Source organism: Pezoporus wallicus, unplaced genomic scaffold (genome assembly GCF_028554395.1).
Source record: "Pezoporus wallicus isolate ANWC-B61680 ecotype Strahan unplaced genomic scaffold, APGP_CSIRO_Pwel_v1 contig_7817, whole genome shotgun sequence".
NCBI lineage: Eukaryota > Metazoa > Chordata > Aves > Psittaciformes > Psittacidae > Pezoporus > Pezoporus wallicus.
The window spans coordinates 73,297-88,958 of NW_026642258.1; the positions used below are offsets into that span (position 1 = coordinate 73,297).

General features: G+C 51.9%; 1 pseudogene; it reads left to right on the plus strand.

Annotated features, from left to right (window-relative positions):
* The first annotated feature begins 1,348 nt into the window (after positions 1-1,348).
* LOC130609416 (olfactory receptor 1020-like) lies at positions 1,349-15,240 on the plus strand (annotated as a pseudogene).
* Positions 15,241-15,662: the final 422 nt, after the last annotated feature.

A 15,662-nucleotide genomic window follows, 5' to 3' on the forward strand; every position in this document is an offset into this window, starting at 1 on the left:
TTCAGACCAAAACGTTTGCATGGTCCACAAGTATGTCAGAAGCATCCTATGAGCTACCCATAACTGTGTAGCTGTTCTCAGGGATGGTTCACCCACACCATGTCTCTCAGATTCCCAAGCACCACAATGCCTTTCAGAGTTGATTTCACACCCTTTGCTTTTCCTTCTCTTTGTTTTCCTCTGCTAAAGCATGAGCAGCCCTGGAGGCTTCCTCCCAGGAGAGCACATGCAACTGTATTTACAGCCTAAGCACCACAAGCTGGGCTCTTGGAGTCTGGCAGGAGCTCACCTCTCTTCACATCAGTTGCTTAACAGAAGTGATGCTGACATGTAGATGTTCTCTGCTGCATTGGAGATAAAACCTTGACTCCCATCACTCGATGGCAGAGGGAAGGCACAGGAGGTAATACCAACACAAGGCAGAACCTCACCTGCGTTGAGGTCGTGTGCTTTTGTCTTCATGTTCTTGCGTCCTCTTAGGTAAAGCTGTGTCAGAAAACAGCCTTACCAGTGTGGGTTTTCTTTATAAGAGGGAGTAATGTCTGATGCATGCTGTGTTTCTTTTGCATAGGCAGCTAAAGCAAGATGCACTGATTTATTCAAGAGTTAAAAGTGGATGACTCTTATTCTGTTATACAGAAATGCAACAATTCAGATTGTCATCAGAATATAATCACTAACAAATGAGCCTTTGGAATCAGCCTGTTAGAACATAAATTCCTTTTTAAAGCAAGCAGCTTAATGCCCATATGTTTAAGATGCTATAGCCTGCTGTAACTCAGAAGTGTATAAATCATGAATTTACCAATGTCAATGTTATTTGATGTAAATGATCTCAAATAGTTTTGTAAATGTGATTTGGTGACTGGAATGATAACTAAAAGCTGAGGGAAAATGTCTGGAGGTCATTCATGTGTAAGCGGGGCTTTCACTGCGACTGACCATTTCTCTTGATCCATGATTAAATGCAATCCTATGAGGTTCATCTGAGGTGTCTTCTGATACAAATTGCCTTCAAATTGAAAGTGAATATAGATCTGAATCTTTGCTCAAACCTGAAAACACGTGTGCCTGAGTAACTCCGGTTTTTTAACTATTCCACCACAGAAAAACAAAAATGCCCCTTTTTGCTTCAAGAAACTCCATGTTCTTTTCTAAACACCTTATCTGAAAAACATAAAATAGATATAATTTTGGTTAGAAAATAAAATGGAAAATTCTATTTGCAGTTATTCTATGGCAGTTAAAATGGTCACTGATTGGAGTTAGATATGGTCCAAATCTGAATGTCCATTTTTGATCAGTTTGATGTTTCTCTTCCTTTTGCCTCAGGAGGTAACACCTGGTCATGAGAGGAAATCACACGCAGACTAAATTTATCCTCTTGGGAATTGCAGACAGCCCATGTGCCCAGGCTCCTCTTTTTGTCTTGTTTCTAGTGATTTACATTGTCACTCTGGTGGGGAACTTTGCCATTTTCACATGGTTCGGGTGTCTCCCAGCCTCCACACCCCCATGTACTTCTTCCTCACCTCACTTTTGCCTTCACTGACATCTGCTATTCCACAGTCATCTCCCCCAGGATGCTGGCAGACCTGTTATCAGAGGACAAAACCATTTCTTTCACTGGCTGCATGACGCAGTTCCTCACCTTTGCTTTCTTTGCTACTATTGAGTGTCACCTCCTGGCCATGATGGCCTATGACCGGCACGTTGCTATCTGCCAGCCCCTGCTTTATGTGACCATCATCTCCAGCCGTGTCTGCTGGCAGCTGATAGCATCATCCTACCTATTTGCCTTCCTCAGTGCCATCGTCTACACGTGGTGTGTGTTTGGAGGTTCCTTCTGTGGTCCCAACCGCATCGACCACTTCTTCTGTGATGTTGTCCCTGTTCTAAAGCTCGTGTGCTCTGACACCCACAGCAGTGAGATGGTCATCTTTGCCTTTGTCACCATCAACGTGGTGGGCACGAGCATGGTCATTTTACTCTCCTACATCTCTATTATCTGTACTGTGCTGAGGATGTGCTCAGCACAGAGCAGGGCCAGAGCCTTCCACACCTGCGCCTCCCATTTGATGGCTGTTTCCTTGTTCTTTGGGACATCATTCTTCATGTACCTACAACCTCCATCTAGCCACGGGAGCCTGGATAAGGTGGCCTCCATCATCTACACAATGGTCACCCCCATGCTCAACCCATTCATCTACAGCCTGAGGAACAAGGAGGTGAAGGGGGCTCTGCTGAAGTGCGGGAGAACATTCTTCAGCCACTGGCAACATAGAAGAGTTTTGTCATCTGGGACATGAACAGTTCATGTGCAGTGTGAAAGCCAATAGGGCACTGAAATACTGAGATTTTCCACTGATACTCATGACTTTACGGAAGTTCTTCCACAGTTTCTGCACAAAAGTCTATGATAGTACTGAATGAGAAACAGACCCCCAAATCACACCATTCTTGGAAGAAAACCAAGAGGAGATTGAGCCTCAAAGTTCATTTCACTTCGCAGGCCCGCTCCTAGAAGAAGAAATTACCCTCAATTATCCCAGGCCTCTTTTCCTCACAGGAAACACCAATCAGCTTTATTCACATTTAACATTTGTCATTCATAAATGTGTATTTTCATTGCAAGATTCTTGACCTTGTTCCTCAGCTCCAATAGAATTCCTCACTCTTACCTGTGAGTTCTTTATTAAAGCTGCTGGGGTGGGAGGGAAGAGGAAGTGCGTCTGGCACGGCATGTGTCCTCACACACCGCTCCACGCCTGCTGGGTTGCGGCCAACAGCGGAGCTAAAGGTTCTTCCCGGTGGCAAACACAGAGGCCAACCTAGTCTTGCCCTTGACTGTGGTAGCAGGCATTTGGTCAGCCTCAGTCCTTGCACCCTGGGTTGCGGCCAACAGCGGAGCTAAAGGTTCTTCCCGGTGGCAAACACAGAGGCCAACCTAGTCTTGCCCTTGACTGTGGTGTTGTCTGTTGTCATGCACAGTTTCACCTCCTTCATCCAGTACCAAGTCGCTACTACAGCAAGGCACACACAAATTTACATCAGCAGAGTAACTATTGCAGGATGCAGCAGCATGTCGAAGATGCTGATGGCAGTGAAGGACTAGCCAAAGAAATTTCTTACCAGTGGAATTCTCCCCCCTCTTAAATTTGTTCCATCACCTGCTTTATAACACTACCATTGTATTAAAATCTTTCTAGTTTTTATTTTAGCATTTTCTAGCAGCTACTGCAAATTTCCATACTCTAACATCTTCTTTACAAGTGACAAATCTATACAATACAAGGTGCAGTTTCTTATTGGCAACTAGCTAGTAAATACAGGTGGTTTTATACACAAAATCACAACCTCTAATAATAGCTACTTTACAAGCACACATATTCAGGATGTTACTTTTCAGTTGCCCCCAAGTGATGTTTTGCAGTTATTTGTTCTTTCTCTTCCTCTATCTCATTCTGCTTGGGGTAATCACGGTCAGCTCCTGTAGCTGAGGCATCAGGTTTATCCATTCGTCTGTCCAGCTCATGGCAAGGCTTGACAAACTTTGCAGGCAGTCACCATGGACCTGTAGGCAGGAGGACACAAATATACCCCCTCCCCAAGTTATCAGTTCTTGAGAAGCAGACAGGTTAAACTGCACATTGTTAACCAGCGAGGAGTTTGCTGCGTCACTGCTCTTCCCCCCCCCCTTTTGTGTTTTTTTGTTGTTGTTGTTTGTTTGGGTTTTTTTTGTTTTTTTATCCCTGCAAAAGCCGGCCTGCTCCGCAGCAGCTACAGCCGCCTGCCCGCTTCAGCAGCAACCATAAATACCTGCCGGCAGCCACACTTTTACATTAACTCTTTCATGCCCAAAATGTTAAACAGCTACCCCTTAAAAACTTTTACAATAAACCCAACAATACACAAAACACCGATTGCCCTCAGCACACACACGCACACACACACACACGTGTGGGATCCCACAAGCACACTCCACACAAGTTCAATATTTGAAACACGAAAAGACAATTATTACTCCCACTACAGTCCCACGTACAGAACGTGGCACAAGGACCCTGTGGAGACTAACAGCAAACCAGCTCCGAGAAGCATCATTGCAGTGCGAGGTGGCAGGCTCAACCTTAGCGGGCGTCCCCGCAGAGGCTCTGCCTCCCCCACATCGCATGAGGCTTGGGCTTTTATACTGACCAAAATGCACACTCATTCCGACACAGGTGGCCAGCCTGCGCTGGGAGAAGTGTCCAGCAGTATCTACAGAGGTCTCCAAGGGTTGATAGAAACCTGGACATACTTATATTTACCAACTTCTAGTACATGAGTATCACAGAGAAACTGTATGGGCTCCCCCTGTCAATTGCAAGAAAAGAATCATAACATATACAGCTTAAGAGGATTTTAACGCATACGTGGTCACCGTTTGTCAGGCCTCCTTAACTATTTTGAGATCAAGAGCTTCCCACTCTTTAGCCCCCTGCTGTGTAGTAAACACAGGATATGCAAAGATGCCCATTGCAGAAAATTCCCCAGTAATGATCACATATTTGGTTACCCATTGTTACAGCTGAGCGTCTCCAGGGCCAGTAAGTCTGAGCAGACCCACCCGGGAGACGAAGAGTCAGGGTCTGGAAGCAGAGGATATAAATCTGGCTCGGATTCAGGGGATTCGGGGGCTGATCCTGTGCCGAACTCGGGGTCTCCGTTGCTCGCAGCTGTGTCTTTCTTATCAGATGTCTCCCGTTCGGTATGTGGCCATCTGCAAACCTGTAGTCCGTGTCCCTGTTCGGGCGCCATTTGTAAGCGGTGAGGAGAAGCAGACAGGCCAACCCAATATGGGTGATAAGCAGCTTCTACTTTATTTGTGACGCAGTTCACACATATATAGGAGTGGTATTCAGCCACTCCTTCTTGGCATAACAGTATTGGTTAGCCCCCACAGCTTCCTCCACATTCTCCTCCCAGGTCCGGTCTCCGGCCACCTGTTGGGGCCACCCCCTGCCTTGCTTGCACTCATGGTCCTCCAGAACCTCTCTCTATGGTTCTGCTCTTGCCCAACGGCGGGATCCAGGAAAGAGTCATTCTGTAACACAATGAAAGCCTAGGCAGGAAGCGTGCCTGGGCAGAGGGTTTCAGTCCTACTGCTATGGGGGGCAGCTTTTCGGTTTTGCTTGGCTCTGCCAAAGCTCTGCACCTCTCTCTGGGGGGACATGGGGGTCTGAGTCCTCTCCAAACACGAACACAGATACCCACTGGCGCAGCACCCGGGGGCCTGTAGAGCCAGGGCCCTGGACTTGGAGTCCAGCTCTGTCAGAGGTGCGCCAAGCAGTGCCCCGGGGACAATGAAAGCCTAGGCAGGAAGCGTGCCTGGGCAGAGGGAAGCTATGGGGGGCAGCTTTTTGGTTGGGTAGCTTGGCTCTGCCAAAGCTCTGCTCAGGTTCCTGAGCCTTTGCTTCGACACTTGCTGGTTAGAACGGCAGCGGGGAGCTGGGGGGACATGGGGACACGTTCCTCCCTTAAAGGACACAAAAGTTGTTCCAGCTGCTATGTCTCGAACTGAGGCACCAACAGAGGCACCTTCCAAGGGAAGGCCCTGTGTTGGAGCACCCTCAGGAAGGATGAAGTGCGTGTGAAGGGGGGGCTGTTGTGTAGGAGGATGCTTCATCCTCAGCTGGAAACTTGGACAGCAACGCCAGAGGCTTTCTGGGATGTTCAAGTGTTTAATAAGAGGAAGGTTTGCGGGTGAAAAATGGAGCCCCCTGGTCCCGCAGGGTCAGCGAGTGGCCCTGCTGCTGGCCCGGCTCCTTCGGCCACTGCTGGTGTCACCTTCGAGCATCACTGGCGGGGCAGCTTCTTGGTGGGTGCAGCAGAGTCTTGAGAGCTGCTGGTCTTCCTCTTGCGAGCGCGGTGGGGCCTGCGCTTGGAGCGGGCCCTGCCCCGGAGGGGAGCAGAGGCCCCGGGCACAGCCTGCCCTGGCTCCTGCTGCGCATCTTCCTGCTGCGCTGGGGTGGGAGCGGGGACGCAGGCAGGACCCCCCTGCACGGCAGCGGTCGAGGTGCTCGGGAGCACGTCTGCGTCCGCGCTGCTGGAGGGGGCTGCTCCGGGCACAGGGGTCCCCAGCGTGCAGGCAGCGGGGCTGGGGCTGGGCTCGGGGCTCTGCTCCCAGCCCACGGGGCGGTCAGAGCGGGTCGCTCTGGTCGTGCTGATGCACTCGCCCCTGTGCTGGCTGCCAGAGGAGCTGGTTCTCACCACGAGCTTGCCCTTGCATCGCTCCTGGCAGGCCGTCCAGCTGGTGCTGGCCACAGGGCCGCCCTCCTGCCACCAGCTGAACTCAGACCAGCAGTCGCTGGCTCTGTGCCCCTTCTCCCCGCGGATCATGAGTTTCAGTGCTTCGTCCACGCACTCCTTCTCTGTGGCCTCAAGGAGCCTTCGCACAAACCTGGACGTGTGGCTCCGCAGCTCGGGGCCCAGCACCGCAACCAGGATGCCTTCATCCAGGCCGTAGACGGGCAGCGCCTCCAGGATCATGCGTGTCAGCATGAACGCCTTAAAGCTCTGCACACCAAAGAACCGCTTCATCTCCCGAGACACCCAGGCCTTCAGCAAGAACAGCAGCTGAGGGTGCTTCAGGAAAATGGACGCCCAGGCAGAGGCCGGGAAGCCCCCCACATACTGTGGATCCATAGCACAGGGCTGGTGCACCCCGGGTGCTGCTGGCACTGGCAGTCCAGAAAGACCTTCCTCTCGGGCGCTGAGTGATGCTGCTGCACGGGCTCCTCTGAGACCTCCTCAGAGTCGTCTCCCACAGCAAGTGCCCTGTGGAAGTCACTGGGTGGAATAGAAGCAGTGCCAGCAGCAACGTCACAGGGCGTGGCTGGGGGACGTCACAGGGCGTGGCTGGGGGCTGTCGCCATGGGCTCTGCACCGTATTTGCTGCTGCTTTGTCCTCACCTGGAAACTTGGACAACAACGCCAGAAGCTTCCTGGGATGTTCAAGTGTTTAATAAGAGCTAGAGGAAGGTTTCTGGGTGATAAGTGGAGCCTTCTGATCCAGCAGGGTCAGCGAGTGGCCCTGCTGCTGGCCTGCCTCCTTTGGCCACTGCTGGTGTCACCTTCGAGCATCACAGCCAGTGACGTTTTGCCGCTGATGGCCCAAAAAGCCACTTGGCGTCGGCGTGGTCCTCCTCCTTGGGGAAGAACAAAAACCAAACAGGACAGGTTTAGTCACATTTACATGCATCACAATTTAGGAGCAGGGAGCTGCTGTAAGAGCTCAGATAGAAAACCAAAGTGGTATTCCATTAAAGAGCATATTAATGTTTGTGGGGTTTCTGTAATTTAGACTCCACCAGACACACACACTCACACAGCTCAGTGAGTAAAGGAGCCAGCAGCAAAGCCCTCCTGCGGGTGGTGGGGACACTGCAGGCGGGGAGGGGCAGATCCCTGATGACCCCTGGCTCTGGCAGCCTCTGCCCCTCTCCCACTGAACGGCCCCAGGGGACACAGCAGCGCAGCTCCTGGGAGTTGGTAAACCCCAAACGGGTGGGGATGGGCCACAGATGGAAAACAATTTGGATTTGGGGAGGATCCCCATCCCCTCTGGACTCCCCAGCCGGCTCCAGAGCACCCAAACATGGGGAGGGGCACCAGCAGAGAGGGGAAGAGAAGGGAGCGGAGGGAGTGCCAGGGCTGGAACAAAGGTTTGAACCTTAGGAAAAACAGCAAAATAAAGCCAGGAAGGAAAGGCTGCAGAGATGCAGAGACGTCCATCCAGCCTTGGGGGTGGAACTCTTCCAGTAGGAAGAGTTTGGTTCACCCCATGCCACCCTGGGCGCAGGAACAGCTCACAGATCTGGCCCTGGGGATCCTTGCCCATCACCCTGGCGACTGTGGGGCACGAGCTCTCCCACCAGAGTCTTCACCAGGCTCTAGGAGTTTCAGACCCGAGGACCAGGCAGCACTGGCCCAGGAGGTTCCTTAGCCTGCCCTGCACGGACACCCCACTGCCCTGCCAGCCCGCGCCATGGCCGTCTCCTCCTTGCCGTGCCTTCACATTCCCACTCTGCCCTTACCCGCCTTATGCAACCGCTGCTGCGCTGCCTTCCTCTTCGCCTCTTATGATCTCTGCCATGATGGGGTAGCCGGAATCAGGCCCAGGAGGCTGCCAAGAGAGCAGTAGCTTAGTTCCTTCTCAGGGAAGCCGGCAGAGCCACTCTGAAGGAGGTGTGGAAGCAGGCTGGTGCCAGAGCCGGGAAGCCGTACCTGCTCTGGCAGCGGGCAGCACAGTCACACACAGCCCACCACACACTGGGCCAGGGGAGAGCGTCACTTCCCACTCAGCTGAGGATGAGACCTCCTGCCCCAAGGCAGGCAGGTCAGCCTGCCCCCAGCCCTGCACAAATTGCACTGGGCACATTCCGTCCCCAGACGACGGCAAAAGAGGCTGCGAGACAGCGACGTACCAGCACCAGTGGTTCATTACCCCAGGGCACCAGCAGGCAGATGCTCCTCCTGTGTGGCCTTCCGTTTCCCTGCGATGGTGGTGGGCTCGGGGTCTGGTGCCGCTTCTCCTCAGCCCTCTCGACAGCTACAGGAGGAGACAAGTCAGGAGCAGCTCCCAGCAGGGGCGTTTGGCCTATACCAAGGGGGTTGTCCCTTCTCACTACTCTCTGGATCCCCTTCTTGGAGGGCAGAACCAGGGACACGGATTTCAGCCGCGGACAAGGCTGCGATGCCCTGGGGCAGCAGCTGGCCACCAGAGATCCACGGGGAAGCTGTCACAAGAGCCTGCTGGGGCTCCACGGGCCAGCGGCCCCATCCCACCTCCACAGACACTCCTTGCCCGCTGCCCACCCGAACCACAGACCACACAAACTGCCAGACGTGGCCACATCTTGCACTGTGCCACAGGACCCTAGCCACAATGGGCACACGGGAGAAAACGCCACTGCCTCAGCACCAGCACGTTCCTAGTTTCCAGGGACACCTCAAGCTCATCCCACCTGCAGACCTGAGCTACCTCGTGTCCCACAGCTGGCCCGCACCAGTGGCCCACCCAACCCTGGCACAGAGCTGGGCCCCACCTGCACTCATCTTCCTCCATCTGCACAGCCCTGGTCGCTGTCACTGGCTCACGGCTCCATCGTCGCACCTCCCGTTCCCTGTGCAAGCAGGAGAGAGCCAGTTAGGGTCGGCCCCCTGCCCTGGGAGCAGGACGAGACCCAACACGCCAAGGACTCCCACAAGCATCCCTGCTGTGTTTCTTTGCCGTCTTTGCCAAACAGCAGAGCTCAGGGCAACAGCCTTGAGTCACCGCAGCAGCCTGAGCGTGGCTCCAGGTAGAGGAGCTGCACTGCTCCCCTCCCCTCCCCAGGGCCCGGGCTCGGGCAGCTCAGGGCAGCAGCCGGGGATCCCGGGTGGGAGCCGCTGCTCCTCACAGGGACCCACCCTGTCCTGCTGTTCCACAGCACCGCAGGGGAACAAGGCTGCACCCTGCGCTCTGGCCCAGGAACCAAACACGGGGAAGGCAGATGTGAACACAGACTGTTTATTTGACGTGGGGGACATAAAAAGTGGGAAGGTGAGCGAGGGAAGATTGCACCTTCGCAGCAAAGCGATACTAAAATGGTAGTAAAATCCCAAGATGACAACTGCAGTAGAAGAGAGCAGCAACAAGACAGCAACAACAGCCTAACAAGAAGAGAACAGCAGAACAACACTACCAAAACCAGAGCGTACCGAGGGCAGAGATGCACAACCATTCATCCAGCCTTGCCTGTGCAACTGTTCCAGGAGGAACAATTGGATACCCCCCGTTCCATCTCGGGCGCTGCCTCCCAGCACGGTTTCTTGCCCCCATCAGTCCGGGCCCGCCTCCCACCGTCTCCCCGCACCTCGGGCCTTGCCTCGGCTCCACAACCGCTCCCACACGGCGCTGCCCCCGGCACAGCCACGTCTTCACACCGGATCCCCCACGGGCCTCCCAGCACAGACCGGAGCCGCACCCGGCCCTGACAGCGCCAGCTGTCACTCACTCACTCAGTCACTCAGTCACTCAGTCACTCACTCACTCACTCACTCACTCACTCACTCACTCACTCACTCACTCACTCACTCACTCACTCCCTCCCGCTGCGCCTCCCCAGGACTTGGCTGCGCCTTGGGAGCGGCGATCTCGAAGCGCTTCCCGCCGCGCCGCGCTCGCACCACGGCCCCCTCAGGGAGGGGGATCCCGGCCGTGCGGGCTAAAATGGCCGCGGCCGCGGCTGCCACACAAGTGGGCGGGTGGGCGGGCAGCTGCGCTCCGAGCCGCCCCGCGCTGTTTGTCCATTGGCCCGGAGCGCTGAGCGCTGTGCTGTCATTGGCTGACTCCTCCGTGTCCGTCCCTGCGCATTGCCCGCCTCCCGTTCGCTTGGCAAAGTCCCTCCGGAGGGAAAGAGCGCGCTGTGGCCGGGGCCGGCGTCCCCTGGGCCGAGCGAGGCGGGAGCTCTCCGGCGGTGCGGGCCGCGGGAGCGGGTGTTGCGCTGTGGCCGGAGCGGAGGGGGGCGGGTGTCGGGTGTCGGGTGTCGGTGCGAGGGAGCGGGGCCGTGTCCGTGCGGGAACGGCGGAGCCGGGGTTGGCCGTGCAGGAGCTCGGGGGTGTGTGGAAGGTAAGTGCAGCGGGGAGGATGTCGTGGGGGGTGCTGGCCGGGTGCGGGGTCAGAGGCGTGAGGTGGTTTCGGGGCAAGGGGACGAGAGGTTTGTGTGAGGATGTGCCGTGGTTCCGTGGGTCGGGCGAGCTCGGAGCAGGAGTCAATGGTGACAACTTTTAACGAGTTGTGGAGTTTATCCGCGCATCAATTTGGCGAGCCAGCCAGGAGGTCTCTGTTCGGCCGCAGGATCGGCTGAGGGGCGGACATCCTAGGTGCCCCAGGCCGCTTGCCTGGAGGAGCTCCGCTCCTTGCCCGCTCACTGCGAGGACAGACAACAACCTGTGCCGGCTGCGGAGAAACGGTATGCTTGAAAATTTATTTTAATAATTTTGGGGGTCTATAAGTCGTACGCTTGACCCGGGGCTGCTGGTAAGACGCGCAGAGACGTCTGGCGCACAGTGTAGTTTCCCTTGGTAGGTAGGGCTTGCAAGCAGGGAACTCACCGACAGATAGAGTGGGTTCGGTGAGTTCAGGAACTTGCCAGCTGGGGGCAGGCGTAGACCAGGCAAGTTCGGCGTTTTCGCTGCATCTCAGATTTCGGGAGCCAGGACGAACTCGCTAATGAGCAGGAGAAGGGTAAGCGAAATCGCTGTGTGAATGTGTGGGATCCCGTGAGTGCTCCTGTGTGACTGAGACGTAGCATAGCTACGAAGTGAGTGCGGAGTCCTAATCCGCGGTTCCGTGTTCTCCGCGAGGAGAGCGGCCGGAGACGGACGAAGTGTCTATGTTTTCTGTCGTTTGTTTTGTACGTCTTGTCTGTAACTACAGGCAGTTTAAGAATTAGAGGAGGGAACAACTATCCCCCCCACGGTGGCTAGTCTTGACACTGGACACCAAGAGAAATATTTTAAGCGTGCCTTGTGAGAGTATCTGTATGTGACAGCATTTTTCCTTTTTGTCTTTTTGTTGTCCTTTTGTCATTTAGATCGTTCAAAAGGAAAGATAATCAGAAAATTTCTGCCTGGCCATTTCATAGGGCCAAGAGAGAAAAATTAAATGCATTAATCTGTGGACAGAGACACCGAGTCCCAGGGATTTCTCGGGAAGTGGGGAAAAAAACTGAGAATTTCTGAATAGTATCAAAGAAATTTGAGAAAAAGTGAAATGGGAGTAAACCAAAGTAAAGAAATATTAAAAAAGAGCCCCTTAGGGTGTATTTTGATACACTGGAAAGAAATTACAGGGCCCGGGGGCTCAGAAAATAAGAGAACCCTGATTAAGTACTGTAACCAGTGGTGGCCTCTCTATAAATTAGAGGACGGGGCTAAGTGGCCACTTAATGGGACACTGGATTATAATACCATATTACAATTAATGCTGTTTTTAAGAAGGGAAGGGAAGTGGGATGAAGTATCATATGCAGATATGTTCTTCACTCTCCGAAACCACCCGGAATGGCAGAGAGCCTGTGGAATAATACCACCTCAGGATCCCTTGGTATTAGCCCTTGAAAGGGATAATAAAGAAAATAGAATTAAGCCTAAGCGATGCTGCTCATCATGTGACATAGGTCAAAGATGTACTAAACAGGATAAAATTTACCATGACGCAAATCAGGAACTAATAGATGTGTTTAAGCCTCCACCAAAGAGACAGGTGGACACGGATTCGGATTCGGGAGACATCATTACTCCCCGAGGGAGTCCAGTCTCCTCACGAACCCGACAGAATCAGCAAAAACATATCTTGCAAGCACCTCTGCGGGAAGCAGTAGGACCTGAAGGAGTTCCAATGCTGATTAAAGTACCTTTCTCCACCCTGGATTTGGAAGTGTGGAAAAAGGTAGCAAAGGATTATCGTAATGATCCTGTAAGTACCACGAAACATTTGCAGTTTATTATAAGACAACATAATCCAGATTGGAGCGATATGCAATTACTATTAGAAGCAATGACAGAAACAGAAAAACAATTGATACTAAAAGCAGCAGGAGATCTAGCTGAGGACTATTATAGAGTGAAACAAGAGGATGTAAGAGAATTTTTTCCACTTCAGGACCCAAAGTGGGATCCAAACCGCTCGATAGATTTGGAAAAACTACGAGCTTACCAAGAATGGATTGTAAAAGGGGTTGAGAAAGCAATACCGAAAACCATAAACTGGTCAACACTATATGCGGTGAAACAGGGCCCTTCGGAATCACCATCGGAATTCTTAGATCGATTAAGGGATGCTATGCGCCGTAATACGCCATTAGACCCGGGGTCAGAAGTAGGAATACAGCAGTTAGTATCATTATTTTTAGGACAATCTACTGGGGATATTAGGAGGAAACTTCAAAAGTTACGACCAACGGAAGGAAGGAATTTAGAAGTTTTGCTGGATGAAGCATGGCGGGTATTCAGTAACCGAGAAGAAGGTTATAAGCAAGGAGTGCGGAGATTAGTAGCTGTAGTGGAGGAAGGGGGAAGAAGAAAACAAAGACAACAACCCCAACTAGGAGAAGATCAGTGTGCATTGTGTAAAAAGTTTGGACATTGGAAGAATGAATGTCCAGAAAACAAGAGGAAACGCCGTCCAAACAGAGCCACTAAAGGGAGGACGGTCGCACATGTGAAGGAAGAATGACGGGCACCAGAGGAATCTTCCCTAGCGGATCCACTGGTTATGATGAAGCTAGGGGACAAGGAGGAGGAAGTGGAATTTTTGATTGATACAGGTGCAACATACTCTGTTTTAAATGAAGCCTTAATGCCCTTAGGGGATGATTATATTATGGTAAAAGGGGCAACTGGCCAAAGTGAGAAGGCATACTTTTGTAAACCGTTGAAATATCAATTGGGAAAGCAATGGGGCATTCATAAATTCTTATATATGCCTAATTCCCCAAAGACTCTCCTGGGAAGAGACTTACTGGAACATTTGGGAGCAATTATTACTTTCAAAGGAGGCGAGATCACGTTAAAAGTAAATGATCAACAATATATAGAGATATTAGGCTTAGTTTTAATTGCCAATCACGCGGTGGAAGAAATCAGGGAAGATATATTGGATCAGGTATTCCCAGGGGTATGGGCTACAAACATACCTGGGAGGGCCAAAAATGCATCCCTGATACAGATCAAGCTCAAAGAAGGAAAACAGCCAGTCAGGATTAAACAGTACCCTCTGAAAAGGAAAGAGAAGGAATTTGCTCAATAATTGAGAATTTCCTACAATTGGGACTATTAAAGGAATGCCAGTCTGATTTCAATACCCCTATCTTGCCTGTTCAGAAACCTGATGGATCATACCGGGTGGTACAGGACTTAGGAGCTGTCAACAAAATAACTGAGGACCTTTACCCTGTAGTGGCAAATCCATACACTTTACTAACATGTTTAACACCAGAGCTAACTTGGTTTACCGTTTTAGATTTAAAGGACGCCTTCTTTTGCCTCCCTCTCCATGAAGCCAGCCAGAAAATTTTTGCATTTGAATGGGAAAGCCCTAAAAGTGGGCGGAAAACCCAGCTCACATGGACGGCGTTGCCTCAGGGATTTAAGAGCAGCCCCACTCTGTTTGGGGAACAACTTTCAAAAGACTTAGAGTCCTGGGAGGCTCCACCAGGCGAAGGGAAGCTACTGCAATACGTAGATGACATCCTAATCGCTACCCAGACAGAAGAAGCCTGTGTGGCTTGGACAGTAAGCCTTTAAAATTTCTTGGGACTCCAGGGATATAGGGTGTCTAAGAAAAAGGCCCAGGTAGTGAAGCAGACAGTGATTTACTTGGGCTATGAGGTTAGCGCTGGACAACGGACCTTGGGGCGAGATCGTAAGGAAGCAATATGCCAGACCCCAAAACCCCGGACAATAAAAGAACTGCGAACCTTCCTGGGTATGACGGGGTGGTGCAGGTTGTGGATTTATAACTATGGGCTCTTGGTAAAGCCCCTATATACACTCATTGCTGATGGCAATAGAAACCTCCAATGGACAAAGGAGGCTACGCAGGCCTTTGACCAGCTGAAGAATGCTCTCATGTCAGCCCCAGCTCTAGGACTTCCAGACGTGGGTAAACCACTCTTTTTATTTTCACATGAGAGACAAGGGATTGCCCTGGGAATACTAGCACAAGACTTGGGTCCATACCGACGAGCAGTTGCCTATTTTTCTAGGCAGTTAGATGTAGCAGCCAGAGGATGGCCTGGGTGCCTCAGAGCCGTCGCAGCAGTCGTGCTGAATATTCAAGAAGCATGCAAATTTACTTTGGGTCAGAAAATGACAGTGCTAGTGTCCCATACAGTATCTGCAGTATTGGAAATGAAAGGCGGGCATTGGCTTTCCCCTCAGAGGTTTTTGAAATACCAAGCCGTCATCGTGGAACAAGATGATATAGAGATTGTGGTAACTAACATTATCAACCCAGCCTCTTTCCTTAGTGGAAAGGAAGGAGAACCTGTAGACCATGACTGCCTGGAAACCATTGAAGCCACATACTCCAGTCGCCCAGACCTGAAAGACACCCCTTTGGACAATGCAGAAAACTGGTTTACTGATGAGAGCAGCTATATTGCCGGTGGAAAGTGGCATGCGGGATATGCAGTCACCACCTGCAAAGAAGTAATAGAATCTGGATCTCTGCCACTAAATACCTCCGCGCAAAAGGCAGAACTGGCTGCACTGACCAGAGCTCTGGAACTAGCAAAAGGGAAGAGGTTGAACATTTATACAGACTCAAGATATGCATTCGGAGTTGTGCATGCACATGGAGCTATCTGGAAAGAAAGAGGACTTTTGAATTCACAGGGGAAAAATATAAAACATGCACCAGAAATATTGAGGCTGTTGGAAGCGGTCCAGTTACCTGAGAGAGTGGCAATTATGCACATTAAGGCACACCAGAAGGTGAGCTTGGAATTAGAGGAGGGAAATGAGCTGGCGGACAGAGAGGCAAAGGAAGCGGCAAAGGGTGAGATAACAATTGAAGGAGCTTTAATTCCTGATGGAAGGATTTCTCTGGAGAGTAAGCCAAATTATAATAA